Raw genomic sequence first — 16,077 nt, 5'->3', positions numbered from 1 at the left:
GAGTGATCAGAACCATGTTATTACAATAGCATGTCTGCAACACTAGAGCTCAATGCAAGATTAGTTTTAAGTCGTTTCGTTATACTGAGCCGAAGACCAGCACCAACGGTTGTAGTCGGCCAAGCTATCACTTACATGTGCTACAGTCAGTCTCAGCAGAGGGAAAGGGGAATGAAAAGCCAGCAGAAATGTTCATGTCCAGGCTCTCCACAGAAGAATTAATCCTTAGAAGACGAAACCAACAACAAATAACAAATCCACGGAGTCCATTCGCGTCGCGGAGTCAGCTTCTCTCTTTCTCCCAAGCGGAGCAGCGGCACACCACGGTATCCAGAAATTAGTCGGGTCCCACCTGAGCTGAGGCTGCGGCCATGGCTGGAGAAAACGTCCGAGTGTCCGCAAAACTGGGGGGATTTCCGAGACAGTTCACGTGCTAGAAGAGAAGAATCCTCGGCGGGATGCAAAAATCGTCTGAAGTCCAAGGGGAAAAAGTTCGGGCGCCAGTTGTAACGTGCAGTGGAGATGAAGCCAGCCGCGGAGGTGTGCAGGTGGATAGCGAATGAGCAACAGCTTCTGACTTTCCAAAAAGTACTCATTTATTTACAATATCAAAAATAAAAGTGCTACCTCTACCACACATTACTAAAGAGCACACTAGTCCGCGTACACACGGGAGCATCCATTACAGGAGGAGTTCGAAGAAGAACAAAAAGGGGGTGACACCAGTCGTGAGACAGGAGGCGCCGCCATGTGGTGATACACTGCATTACAATAGCAACTGTTACAATATAAATATTGTTCTGAGAGGCTTTTTGTTGGTTGAGTCTGAAATTGATTGTATGTACAATTCATATCCTTATAAAACGGCAGAAATATGGTGTTTTATTAATAAACTTACATTTATGGCAGTGGCGTGTCTAGAAAATTTTTGTTGGGGGGGCCAGGTAGGGGCACAGATTTGGAGAAGGGTGGCAGATGTAATTGGCAGATAATGTTTAAAAAAAATTCTACCAACCATTAACCATAATTCAATAATCCTATAAACCTAATAACCGAATGCGCTTTTAACTCTTATTAGAATGAGATTTTAACCACTCCGGTGCAAAGTTTTTAGATAGTGCGTTGATAAAGTACAAGAGATACAATCAGTGCTTTGTCAGTGTTTACTCAGCATTCAAGGACAGCAATATTTGCATAGTATTTTTACTGACATATACTGCACATATGTTTTGGGCAAAAACATTTTTTAATATTAAAATACGAACATTTGTAGCAAACAATTGACAAATTAGCCAATGCCAATGCAAAACTTTATCTGCCTATTAAAAAAAGAAGATAATCTTCTCACAAACTGGTGTTTGATTTTGAAACAGGGAAAAAGTGGGGAAACAAATGAAAAGACTAACATTTGAATGAAACCTGAAAGCAAGTAAATACTTTCTATGCTGCCTTATGGTAAACTTTGGTAATATTGATAAAGAACAACACTGGCTGATGATGAAATACAGTCAGCTGGCACGGTGACACTGCCAGTATTAACCTGCAGGACTGGACCGGTACAGAAAATCGGGCATTTTGACTAGAGACCGGCCCACCAGGTATTAGAGCCATAAAGCCTTTGAATGAAAACAAACGCTGTGGTGACAGTGATGTACAGTCTTGTTGGTATATGTATGATTTCTATACATTTTACGTCAGATAAAAACTTTGGTTGTAAGATTTAGATAATTATTTAATAAAAGCTAGATATTTTAAATGAGAATAAGAAAGAAAAGTATTTCTTTGTGCCCCCCTCTCCCTGTTAATGCCCTACCTGGCCCCCTGGCAACACTTTGCTAGACCCGCCCCTGCACAGTTACCAGCTGTCAGCTACATAAAAAAGGATCCTGGTGTTGTTTGTCTCTCAGAAACAGTTCATAACTTCCCTTCAACTCATTCATGTGACCTAAAAGGTAAACCTGTTTCTCCATCACCTGTTCAGCTCTGATGATTCAGTAAGGACATCTCCTGGTTTCATCTGCATGTTTCCCTCTCACCACATATACAAACCGACATCACCCAGCAAAGTGGGCGATAAATAAATGAGAGAGAAAAGCCGATCAGCTGATCATTGATCAGTTTCATGATTGAAGTAGCAGCAGGAGAGAGAGGAGAGAGAATGGGAGAAGAAGAGGCAGCTGTGCAGCGTAAAGACAGAATAACTCCAGCTTTGTGTCTTTTTCCATTCTAGCTAAAGTCCGGGACAAACTGCGCCTCTTCTCAGCTCAATACGAAACGTGTAATATTTTCTCTGAATGAGGGACCATTCCATTTTTTTAAGGAGCCGTTGGCATGAATAAAATAAAGTTCACTATCAATAACATCATAGCACCCACCCAGCTGTATAAAAACTCCATCAAGCTGGCTAGAACGCAGTACGAGTTATTGCAACTGAGGGTAAAGTCAGCACAACGAAAATAAACTCCACCTAAACTTAGTTTATATCTGACCCAGATAGACTGCAGGTCATAACTTCTTACCTGAAGTTCAGTTCACCTGACACTCGGACTGGCGGCTGCCTCGAGTCTCTCCTCCTGCCTCTCCTTCCCTCATCCACCTGCTGGCCTCTGTGGAAGCCCCGCCATAGCCACCACCAAACAACGGAGTTATTTTTACACATCGACCTGCATCTTATAACTCATAACTCTTATGTTAGCTGCCCTCAGTAGCATACTGTCTGAAATATTCGACGGCTGCAAAAATTCTTTAAGTGTTATTTTTTCCTTGGGATTCTAATTTCACCGAAGTTTACTAAACTCAACAAACTTAATATTACTTACCGGGACATTTATTCTGTCCTCATTTTCTTTCACCGAAAAATTGTTTCCTGCAGTGTTGTCCTTCGTGCTTGGCTCGCCTACCTTTGCTAACGTGATGCGCATAGCGCAGAAGCCGATGCTGCATTCACTTACACTCGGATATCTGAGCTTCACCGTGAAAACATAATCGGACATTTGATATTTGATTGAATTTTATTGTTTTACCTTTGGGGTGGCACCTGGGGTGGCCAGTCTGGTTGGGGGGGTGGCCTGTGCCCCCCCAGGCCACCCCCCCAACCAGACTGGCCACCCCGCTGGACACGCCATTGATTTATGGATATAAAATAGCTAAAAGTATTAACATGCCTCAGAGAAATCACTAATAACACTAAGGGCTGGACGGATTTGATTTGCATTCTTCAAGAAGAGTGTGGTGTCATCAGCTAGCTGGCTGATGATGAGCTCCTTATCAGCTGTGCTGATTCCTTGTATAACAGGTCAAATCTCGGGGTGGAGTCTTAATCATTTTAATTGAGCTATTGCCATTCGTGTACAAGGTTTTGATAGCTTTACAGAAAAATGCCAAATTTTTCCAAAGAGTGGAAAATAAATTGATGTTCAATTGTATCAAAAGCCTTTTAAAAATCCAGGAAGAGAATGAAGCTATAGTCAGATACCAAATCAGAGTAATCAAGTAGATCTAAAACCAGTCTCATGTTCTTAGAAAGGTGTCTGTTTCTCATAAAGCCTGATTGTGTCTCATCGATAATTGTGTCCAAGAACTCTTTCATTCTGTTAGCAAGTACTAAAGCCTTAATCTCATAGTCATCATTGAGCAGACAGATGGGTCTGCAATTATCAATAAGAAGTGTCAGGGTTCGAATTTGAGGAAGAGACAAACGACTGCATGGTCTCAGTAGATGTCAGAATAGTGATTTTATTATACATATGTACATATGGGGAAGATGAGCATCACAAGCCTTTTAGAGCCGATCTCCCCCGAACAAGCATCTCACAAGGCTTTTATTACAATGATGACGTCAAGTCCCATGATAAGTATCAGTCAGTTCTCAGATCTCAGGAAGTTCCCCTCACTCCACAAGTTCTCCTTATAAGGCCTCCAGATGTTTCCACTCAGCCCAGCACTCAGAGAAAACCAGTGTGTGGTGTGTATATCTATTCGTGTCTATTGTGAAAGTATATCTATCAGAAAACTGTCCTCAGACAACCCTCCTATTCTTACTAAGTGTGTGTGTACACATGCATGTGTTATATAAGAGCGTGCATGTACTTTCAAGGCCTGTGTACGTGCAGAACTGAACATAGAACCAAGGCAGGGTCCAGCAAGACCCACAGGCTTCTGAGTGATTACAGAACTGTGAAACAGCTTTAAGCAAATAACATGAATAGTACCGAACAACAATAGACTGATTAAAGTACTGATAATCTGTGTAGATTAATGTTAACATAGATATGGTTCAAAGATTATTCTGTCAACTGGTTCAACAATGGTAAATGATTAATGATTGATACTTCTGATTATAACTGTGATCATAAGAATACAAAATAAAATATCTCCTGGTCACATTCCTCCTCTTTGGGCTGGCTTGCCAGCCCAACTCACACCAGGATGTATTTCCAAACCAAACAAACACGTTATGACACTTATCAATCCCAACGCCTCCGTTGTTTTCCAATTTTCCCACAACCCAGCTGTTCTTTTAGCTTCGGACTCGAGTTTCAGCCTGACACGCTTCAGGCCCCTTTACCACCTCCTCTTGGAGTGAAGAAACGCCCTCGGATTCTTCTTTCTTCGACTTCCGGGGTTAGACCACCCTTCAGTCGCTACACAAATCTGTGTGTTTGTTGTCCGTTGTCACCGCCGTGTCCCCCTTTTTGCCAAAAGCCTCTCGAACCACGTTGGTCTCTGGTGTTCCTAGGTTTCGCCAACCCCTTCCTGGTTATCGCTGTGGTTATGGGATCCATCTTATCAAGGAGCCCCAAGGCCATGACACTTGACCCCAGTTGCTGTGAAGGGTCCCCATATCTCCGTGTCCCCGTCTGGTGTCTGTTCCCTTCTCTGCAAGAGACAGAAAGCCAACAGCTCTCCTGCGCTGGCTCTCCTAACCTAATGTTGTTGACTTTGTTTATTCCAATCCTATGCCATGCTTATGTGTGTAAGCGTGCATGCACTTAACACTCTGCACGTGAAGTCAATAGCTCCAATATATCAATCCGATCCGTTGTCGGATGAAGCTTTTGACCTTCACAGACTAAGTGCCAGCTCCTTATAAGCACATTTGCAATGTGTGTATAAAAATGAACAACAGACCTCAAACAAATTGGGCATTCTTAATTCTAACTTGAGTGTAGTACTCAGTTTCTGATCATCTAATTATGCTTCTCACTCGTTCCCTAAATTGTCTAGAAACCTTTAATTTTGCCATACCTAAATTATTAAAACACAGACCAAATGATAGACCCCCTATATAGCTTTTACCTTTATGAGCACACTTCAATAATGAGCAACAACCTGCAATCTGTACCAAAAAATCTTCATGGTCCCACCTGCAATTAAAGATCAAATGCACTTTATACCTGTTTTAATTCTTCCTTATATAGAACCTCCTCAGTTTCCGGTTAGTTGCGATTAGTCTCAATTAATCGTTCTAGTTGTATTTTGCAATTCAGCTAGAAAGCAAACCTGTTAAAGTAAACAGCTTATTTACAACCACCTGCAAATCATAAGAGTAATAAACGATTCAGCACAACAGACAAGTATCATGTTCAGGATTTCTCCAATCATTAAATCACTATTATTGCCACAATTTGCTTTATTCACCCTTTGGGCAATGTTATTCCAAGAGAGAGAGAGCCCCTAATGGCCAGTTAGTGGGCTCTAGGTCAAACTGTCCCCAAATTTGTTATTTGTTATTATTACTTGTTTTCATGTCACTTGTCTGTTTTCTACTGCACCCCTCTCACCAAAGCAAAGCAAACATTAGCAGCACATTGACCGTAGTCAGCCATCCTCATTCCATAGGTGCTATAAAAACATTTCCTGTAAAAGAATCACAGTTTTCAAGACAGGGTGTGTCTCCCCCAACACTCTCACCAGAATACAGTGTAATAGCATCCCCAACTCCTAACCCATAAACACCGTTTCTTCACACATCCGCCCAGAAATCCTGTAATAGAAAAACATTAAAACTGTAACCCTGTAGGGAAGAAAATGTAAATGGTAACGCTGCGCAGTTACCTCTGTAAGCAACACAAGACACAAAAATGGCATTTACAGGTTCACTCATCCTCGAATATTTTGTCATCCTTCTACTCCTGTAAAAAGAAACACACATAAATTCATCCACCCTTTTATCCTATCTAGGTGGAGGTGGTTAACCTTGAGTCATGGTCAAGTCTTGTCATCTTTTACCAGTCAGTCCGTTTGTTTTTATTCCCAGTCTTTCATCCATTCATCCATTCTTTGCTGATAGTGAAACCTGTCGTCGCATTTAGTTTCCACACTCAGCAAAATGACGTCATCTCAAAAAGAAAACAAGAACTTGAATTTGGATTACCTCGCTGAATCCTTTTTTAAACAGGGACTCTCGTTTCTAATTGTCCCCACAAGTGTTTCCTCCAGAACCCATTTCAATGCGGAGAAACTCACTTACAACAATTTTCTCGCCGACGTGTAATGCTTGTAATTTCCGATGTGCAGATCTGCTTAAAGAAAAGATTCACAAACAAAAATCAGTGCACTGTTCAAAATATAAAACAAAATAAAATGAAAAATAACAAAAACAAAATGCAGACGCCCGGGTCTTGAGACGTGTCACTGAATATTCTTCCCATCAATAAAAATACCCACCTAAACCTACACAGAGTCAAATCAACACCACCTCAACCTTTTCATATCCCTAAACCTATATGTTTTGCGTTCGTGAAACAACATTGAACCATTAAGTAATTTGAGCTCTTGAAATGTTTTAATTCTCTTAATTCTGCCAGTTTATTTCCACACTTATTCAATGACTTTTATTCAACTGCTACTTGGTCACTCGAATTTTACCTGTTCAAATTGCCTAGGGTTCAACACAGTCTAGATCCCCGTTATCATGAAACTTGAACGGTGTACGATGATTTACTTACAGTAATTTAGAATCATCACTCAACCTAGCTCTACTACTGGCACTGCGTGACTTTTCTCACACTGGAAACCAGAATTTAGTACAGAACTTTAATGCCTCAGGCAATCGTGCTCAAGGGCTGTCCCCCCTTCTCTTCTTCTTTGTCCGTGTGTTCCTCCTTTATTAAATCTCCATCACAATGACGTGGCGCTCTGAAATAAGACTCACACTGTTAATTCCTCGTTTTCACTCTGCACCACTGCTCAGAGTGTTTTCTTTTCTTTTTAGTGTACAGTAAACAATTAAGTCGAGGCCTTAAGCCCCAGATATCTCGCACAGGCATCGTTTTCATAACCAAACCGCTCTGGACTCTGCTCCCCAGACCACACAAATGCCCTCTGGGCTTATTATTATAGCATATTCTATATTTGACTTTGTTGTGTGCAGCATTGAGCCTTTGTCAGTAAAGCATTCTTCATTGCAGCAGCTGGAGCATTGTGTGTCACTTCTTAGTAAATTAAATCAACATTTTGATTTTAGTGCATGGGTATGTATCAGTTTTCACTCCCTCAACGAGTGCATAAGTGTTCATGTGTGTGTTTCTCTTCATTCTAAGTAGGCGCATGCAGAAGTGTGTGTTCGTGTGTTGGTGTATGTTTGTGTTCATCACCTTCCTGTTCTGTAGTTTAGGTAAACCAGCGGCCTGAAGCATGGCCTAGGGTCCTCCCCTCCTCTTAGGGTCTGTTTTCATCCGTTGTTGCAGCTGCCTGCATCTTCTCCTTGTAACTTGACCCTTTTGCTTCTGTAGCTCTTTCAGGGTTTACTGACGACCTCCTGCTCCAGCAAGCTTCCGCCTGATTTCAAGTCCTGTACGTGAAACTCCACATCTGACTGATGAGTTCCATTAGCAGCCAGCTCCTCCGGAGCCATGCTCAGTTTCTGCTCTGATGCCTTAAGCTCTTACTGAGGGCAAAAACCTCAGAGTCTTTTCCTTCCACGTCAGATCAGAGTCTATTTATGTTGTCTTTCCTTTGCTCCACGGCCTTCTGAAGCTCTGCTGTTCGGCTCTTCTCAGAGGTCAGCATTCTTTTGCTCACCCTCCCTTTTCCTCCGGGCTTAATGCGCGTCTCGTCACAGCTCTGTCAGCTGACGCAGCCTGGGAATTTCCCCCGTGTAGTGAAACGGGCTTTAGGTTTAGTGCTCTCCGTCTCTACTGCATGAGATCGCTTTTTTGCAGCACTATTGACATCCTCAAGTTGTTGTTGTGAGTCCAGCTGCTGTGGCCTTCAGGGGTCAAAGGGTCAAAGATGGTCGCGGAGAGGGCAACGATGGTAGAGGGGAGGGTAGGAGTCCAGGTCAGCTTCGGCTTTCAGAAAAAACAAAAACAAACAAAACAGGCGAACAGGAAAATGATGTTGTGTTGGCTGTGTTGTGTTGGCTGTGTTATCCAGAGAGGCGAGAAACAACGAGGTCTCCTTTCCCCCCTTTTTGTTTTTTCTCACCACATAATCAACTCATAACCCCCCAAGTTGACAGGACAACACAGGTACGTGTTAAAATTCTTAGATCCTGTTTAGAAACCTAAAAAGGAATTTTCTCCCATTCAGTAGTCATTTGTCTCAAACAATCAACAAAAACATATCCCAATTTAACCACTAAATTTGTCGTATCCTCACTTAATCATCAGACCAGTGTCTTTGTCTTTTCACGTTAAGTTGTCGTCCTGCAACCCAGAGAGTCTATTTGTCAGTAGTGGATAAACTATATCATTTAAAAACAGGTGTATGTTAAGTGTCGCTACTTTAATCTTCCATGTACGTGCACATGTATGTAAGCTGTTTCTTCATTGCATGTATGGGTACGTCTGTATATAGAATGGAATAGAATTCCACTTTATTGTCATTGCACATGCACAGGTACAGGGCAACGAAATGCAGTGTATGGGTTAATTTAACTTTTTCTCAAATGAGGCATTTCTCTAACACGCACATGTGTCTATTCCTCACACTTCTCATACCTTTCTCTGGTTGTGTGTGGTTTTATTTGTTTCGGTCATTTACCAGGAACATCTTTTCCTTTTCTCCATGTCTTCCGCCAGAGGTTAACACTGGTGAGATTCAGGGACACAGCACCCAGAGCAGTTCAGCGAGAAAAACCTGCCTAAAACTACATTCCCTCTTTTTTTTTTTTTTCTTTTTTTTTTCCGGGAGGGGTGGGGACAACTCTGGTGTCCAGCCGTGAATTTTTAGCCAAAGCTTGGCCCGTCTTCTGCTGCCGTACTCAGGTTTCCAGGTTAAGAAAAAACACCTGTATGAAGACACTAAACATACATTTAGTATTTGTATAAACATAACTGCCTAAATTATTGAACTCTTGAGGAGGGTTGATTTCAGAATCAGAATCAAAATCAAAAACTTTATTGTCATTGTCATGAGACCAACGAAATTAAGAATGGTCCCCGATCATTGCATCATCCCTAGCAATATCAAAATATAAACAAAACAATAAAATTCAATAAATAAAATAGATAGAATACTTAACATACTAAGTATTCCCACAGTCATGCTTCAGACCATGCATAGATTAACACAAGAGTGGCATGGTGGACATTTTGTAGTATTCAGATGTGTTATTGCAGTTGGATAACAGCTGTGTTTGAGTCTATTAGTCCTTGCTCTGATTGCCCTGTACCGTCTGTCTTAGGGCAACAGTTCGAACAGGGAGTGGCCAGGATGTGAGGTGTCTTTCATGATGTTTTGGGCCTTTTTAAAACAGTGGGCGTTGTTTGACTCTTTACTACTTTAAACCCCACCATAACAATTTCTCACTCACAAACTTCTATGCATCCATTTAAACATGCGAAGGCAGCACAAATTCACACTCATACCCCTACAGCAAAGCTTTAACATAACCACAATGCAACTCCTCCCTTAAACGGGAGAAATCACCCTGAATCAACCAACTCTATATAAAACGTCAAACAAAGATAAACCACAAACATTTCTACACTTCTGTGTCTTCCACGCAGCACAATAGGCAGAAAAACACCAATTACTCACAGTCTATTGAATTTATACTTAACATCACAACAAAAGAAAAACCTGCTCTTTTCACAACTCTCACAGCTAAAGTCGCCAACTCCAAAACCACAGAATTAAATCAATATAGTCAAAACTCTTACCCAGAGCCTCTGAAATAATAAAAAATCACCAAATACTCGGTTACTCTTTTCACTCGCTCCTTCCCACTCCCTTCTTCCTCATACAGCATACACGCTCGCTCCCGCGGACCCACTCGGCCCCGCGGGCTCACTCGGCCCCCACCTTTTTTCTCTCACAGAGACAGAGAGAGACCCTTTTCCTTTTTTATTTTTCTCCAGCACACATACACACACAGAATCCCAACTGAGAGAAAGAGGGAGAGAAGAGAAAAGATTTTTACTAGAGATGAAGTCTTTAGCCGGAGTTTCAGATCTAACAGATTTATACAACTTATTTACACACACCGGTAATTTATAATCTATATACACACGGGCCCGCATAGACGTCATATGCCACAAGAGGTTACACCTAACTTTTTGACTAATTTAAAAGCACCTATAGCCCAGGCCTAGCCTTGCTGGTCAATACACGCCTCGGGAACGCCCTCCCGATAGCGCTCGAATTCCTAAGAAAACACCATATGCCAGAACAACTTTATCTCACTTCTCTATTTCTCTGCTGGTGTTCCTAAATCTTTGACTAATTTAAAAGCATCTTTCAGCCCAGAGCCCGGCTCTTGCTGATCAATTACCGTTTCAAGTACGCCGCCTTGAAGAACGGTCAAATTACTAAATTCTAATTACTTTTAAAACTACTTCCCCGCCAGGAAAACACGGAGCTCCACCGGCCACGTGACACATCACAGTTCACGCTTTTGGCTTTACTTAAAGCTCAGTGTGCCCAACGTTTAGATAGGATGCAGCCAGGTCTAACCTTCTTAATCAATCAATGCAGTAGAAGGCAATCACTCATAGATTACCTGGCCAATTAACCGGGAGTCCCAAGTCCCCAGCGGGAGGCCAAAACCGGGCAAAAGCCTAACCACGCGTCCGCGGTCAGGTGTCAGCGCCACCTGCTGAACAACTGCATTCTTAGAGAGCCTAGCTTCTCAGTCCTAAACGAATTTACTTGTTTTAAACGCCTCACTGTTGGACCCCTGCCATCCAGTTTCATTTATCTGAAGCCCGAGACCGTCTCTGCTACCCAATTAAAACCAAATTATCCCTACACTACCGATTGACTGGCTGGCATTCCCAGTCAACCCACATTTAAACCTCTTAAACCGTATTTATTTGTTTCCACACACCTTAAACCGTATTAACTTAAACACATAACTTCTTAACTCAAAATTCACCCCCAAAATGAACAGCAATGAATTTAGTCAGACTACTATGCCCTATTTTAAAACTAATTAGTCAAGATCACTATGGACCAACGCCAGAAACCCAGACCGAGTGAATATTATTTAATTAAATTTAGTTTTAACTTCCAATATAGCGCCTTTGGATAAAAATCAACAGGTGGCACTCACCTTTTCTTATGTCGCCTGGCGTCACTCAGATAGGCTGCTGGCCTCCGCCCCTGTTTGTCACCCACACGATAGCTGCAAGCTCCCTTCCTCCCCAACCGGAGTTTCGGCACCAAGTTGTTGCGTCTGGTTCAGTTTGGGTAAGAAGGAAAAACAGCCGAGTCCGTGTAGGTGACAAACATAGTGATTTTATTACACACTTCTAAGACAGAAGCATGGGAAGACAAGCGTACAGCCACAGATCTCCAAAGAGTGGACAGCTCCCCCTCCTTATATAAGCCATGATGACGTCACACAGTCAGACCTTACTGGAAATGATAACAGTTTGGGCCTGTTCAGAGAGTTTACCTAATGTGGACATCAACTGCCAGTTGTTAGAGAAAAACAAGTGTGTAGTACATTGTGCATTTTGTGAAAGTGTATCTATCAGAAAACTGTCCTCAGACGACCCTCCTATTATTACTAAGTGTGTAGGTGAACGTGCGTGTGTGTTACATAAGTGCGTGCATGTGATTACAGGCCGGCGTACGTGCAGAACTACACGCAGGCGGGCCGGGCCCAACAGGACTGGTGGGTCTGACTGGTGTGACTGCACTAAAGTGCAACAACTTTATATAAACAGTCAGTGTGCATTAATATTTGCTCAGAGTAACACAGATATAATTAAAAGATTATACTGTCAACAGATTCAACAATGGTAAATGATTAATGATTGATACTTCTGATTCTAACTGTGATCATAAGAATACAAAATAAAATATCTCCTGGTCACAATGTCCACCTCCACTGAAGATCTCAGTCACTGTGAAACATAGAAAGCTGCTTGTGTGGCCTCTGCCTCACATGTAGATACAGCTACAGGTTTCTCTGTCAGTCAGACTGAAACAGTGTCCTGATGCTGCATCATTCAGCTCTGTGCCCCAGTCAGCATCACTGGGAGCTACCAGTGTTTCTGCCCTTTTCCTGTAACACTACACTCAGCACAGGCTCAGCTGGTATCCAGTGTTGGACTTTGGCTTCAGCTGCTGTGATAGATCCTCTAACATAGATCAGCTCTGCTACATGTTGTTAGATAAGTGCAGCTGCTGTCATGTCCTGATGTTTCTCTGGCTCAGCAGCTTCTCCATCAGAGGTTCACATGGAGCTGATCCAGTATCTCCAGTAACTGTGTTCTGTGCCTCACTGGTTCATCCTTCTGTCTGTGTGACGTCAGTCAGATGTTGAAGTTAAACTCTGTAATCTTCACTGTGTCACAGAGTTCAGTGAGTCCCGTTATTCACAGTATCAATCAGATCATCAGAGAACAGCTGATCAGCAATCAGTGGTGCCAACAGCGCCTCCTGTGGTGAGAGGATGCAATAATGCAATGTAGCATTTTTCCACTCAACACTTGCAGTCATGGAAACTGTCTGTTGGATCTGTGTGACGTTGCTTTCTTGGTTAGAGTTCCTCACAAATGTCCAGATGATTCTTCTAATGAGGCGTCGACCATGTTTGCAGCTCTTTGGAAGAAAACGTCGCCCTTTGCCATCCTTACTTTTCTTTGACTTCTTCAAATGCAGCTGAACTCCAGCTGGTATTTTCTTGGACTTTGCAGCTGTTTCTGGTCATCAGTTCATTCCTGCAAACCTCTGAAGCTGAACAACAATGATGCTGCATTGCTGGCTGATCCCAAAAGGTTGATTCTGTTCATCTGGACCTTTTCAGAAACGTTTGCTCACTGATCAGGTGACTTCTTCAGTCTCAGCTGACTGCAGCTTTACAACCTTACAAACAGCACATTTGCACAATGACTGAAAGCAGCAGCACCTGATATATATGATACTAATATAATACATATACATATATAATCCATACTAATGATGAAGGAACTGAGCTCACAGTCCATTGTTCATTCAGTGAACTACTTAGTTTATTTTGGGCCTCAGAAATGCTCACTCTGTTTGTACATCACTGTCAGCAATAGACTCATTCTGCTGTGTGGACAGGAACACATGTGACATCACTTCCTGTTTGTTTGTGACTGAAGAAGTTTACAAGGAATCATTTAGAAGAGTTTCAAACATCAACTGATTGAATCCATGAATCTGAAAACGTGTTTGTGAGTGAAAGAGACAGACATGTACAGACTGAACTATCTGTTCAACAGTCAGAGTGTTTCTGTAACAGGAGACACTCTTTACACTCCACTCAGCACAGGGACACTGAGGAACCAGGAGACCAGGGAAACATAAACCCAGGATAAAGAGTTTGAGTGAATGTGGTGTTGAAGGTGTGGAGGTGGATCAGAGTGTCAGAGGAGACTCTGTAGAAGGACAGAGTGCCAGCAGGACAGTCCACATACACTGCTGCTCTGTTAGAGACAGAGGAGGAGGAGGAGGAGGAGGAGGAGATGGATGTTGATCTGTTATTGTGCCTGACAGAATCAGGACCATCATCAGAGCAGAACAGACTCCAGGACTGATCATTGTTTCCAAACACACAGTCATCACTGCCTCCTTTTCCTTCTGATGCTTCTGTAACTCACTGATATATAAACGCTTCCTCTCCACTCGACCTCCCAGTAACAGCGACCAGTCAGACCATTTCTACACAGCAGCTGAGGATAAACATCAAATCTGTCTGGATGATCAGGATATGACTGAACCTCCTCCACACAATGTGCCTCAATGTTATTGATATTATTATTATCATTATTATATAATAATAAAACCTTTATAATAAAACCACTAAAAACCTTTATTCTAGCGCAACTTGTAAGCGAACTTGACTTTCAAAATAAAAGCACAAAGCACCAAAACGTTGACTACAAAAAACAAACAGTAATGTACAGCTTAAACAATTTACAATCATGACATAGATCTTGACAAGATAAAGAAATAATCCAAATTATATACAATGTCATCATGCCAACAGTTACAACATCGATGGAGGATCTGTGTAAGCGCTGAGGATCGTCCTGATGGACAGAACAGAAGGAGAGTGAGACAAGTGAAGATATACTAAACAACACTGTGACATGAACTGAGCCACACACAGTTTGATTCACAGGTGATTGACACATTATTTGACCACAAGTGTCTGTGAAGGTTCTCAGTCATCCAGGTCATCGTAGTCAAAGGAGCCTCTTTGCTGACTTAAAGTCAGCAAAGAGGCACAGAAAAGAAGATCAGACACCAGCGAGGGAGGATAAGAAAGACAGACGCAACAACATTGTCATCCCCTATGTAGCCGGTGTATCAGAAAAACTCAGGAGAGTTTTCTCCAAGCATGACATCCCAGTGCATTTCAGACCCAGCAACACACTCAGACACAAACTGGTTCACCCGAAAGACAAAACGCCAAAACACAAACTTAACAACGTGGTGTATGCTGTACAGTGCAGTGAGGAATGCCCAGACCTCTACATCGGAGAGACCAAACAGCCACTTCACAAGCGCATGGCACAACATAGAAGAGCCACCTCCACAGGACAAGACTCAGCAGTCCATCTGCATCTTAAGGATAAAGGACACTCTTTCGAGGATGCCAATGTTCACATTTTGGACAGAGAGGACAGATGGTTTGAAAGAGGAGTGAAAGAAGCATCTATGTCCACTGTGAGCGACCATCTTTGAACAGAGGCGGGGTTTACGACACCAACTCTCTGCCATCTATAATCCAGTTTTGAGATCCCTTCCCAGACGCCTTAACGCCCACTCACATCCTGGGCCATCTGACCTCAGGAATTCGCATGATAAGGTGCGGCCAGATTTCACAATGAACACACCCGAAACTCTGGCTGATTGGAGCCCACACCCAGTTTCACACCTTGGCTCAGGCGATTAGAGGATCATCAGGGGGTCCTTTTGTCCCTCTGTGGGGGGTCACTCCCACATGAAATCATGGATGGTGGTCCTGACATGAAGGAAGAGAAAGTTACAGGTTGCATCCTTTGACTTTGTCTCCGTGCCTTTGGGCGATTTTCAGAAGGACAGATGTTTCTGTTCAATTCTTAAATCAATGTTTTCAAACACAAACACTATTTTAAAGCTTCTAGAGAGTAAAATATTAATGATAATTATAATAACAATAATAAAAACAAAAGCTCTCAGATCCATCAAACCAAGCAGCAGAAAGAACAATAACTGAAGAGAAAACTTTAACCTTGTAGACTTCATTATGTTCCAGCTGCTCTACAGACGCTGTGACCTCGAACTTAAGCAGGTCGTAAAGTATGTGCAGCTCAATAACTTCATAATCAGACCCTGTGGTATTTAGGCAGCAGAACAACTAAGAATAACAACTACAAATAATGTTTTTAGGTTTCTGTTGTACTGCAAGGTTCTGTACAGGAGAACCAAACCAAGAGCAAATATTACGTCTCATTTACACCTGAGCACGAAGAGCCATCAACATTTAGCAAATTGAATCATCTTTGTTTAGATGCAAGAAGAATCATATAGAAATGAAAAAGTAGAAATAGAAATCCAGAGCAAAGATATCCTCTAATTCAGCGTAGCACATGTGCAGCTGCTGCGATTCACGTAAGCATTCGGCTCGTCGCTGTTGCAGATTTTTCTCTCGCTGTTCTGGCTCAC

General features: G+C 42.3%; 1 long non-coding RNA gene across 1 annotated transcript; it reads right to left on the bottom strand.

The window, feature by feature from the left end:
- Positions 1-3,715: 3,715 nt before the first annotated feature.
- On the bottom strand, positions 3,716-13,419 carry LOC143415864 (uncharacterized). The gene is made up of 2 exons (XR_013096284.1): positions 5,534-13,419; positions 3,716-5,366 (listed from the first exon to the last, which is right to left on the bottom strand). It is a non-coding gene; the product is annotated as an uncharacterized LOC143415864 (long non-coding RNA).
- Between the last annotated feature and the right edge of the window lie 2,658 nt (positions 13,420-16,077).

Source organism: Maylandia zebra, unplaced genomic scaffold, assembly GCF_041146795.1.
Source record: "Maylandia zebra isolate NMK-2024a unplaced genomic scaffold, Mzebra_GT3a scaffold11, whole genome shotgun sequence".
Lineage (NCBI taxonomy): Eukaryota > Metazoa > Chordata > Actinopteri > Cichliformes > Cichlidae > Maylandia > Maylandia zebra.
Note: the sequence above shows the minus strand (reverse complement) of the source record. Positions and strands in the feature narration are given on the sequence as shown.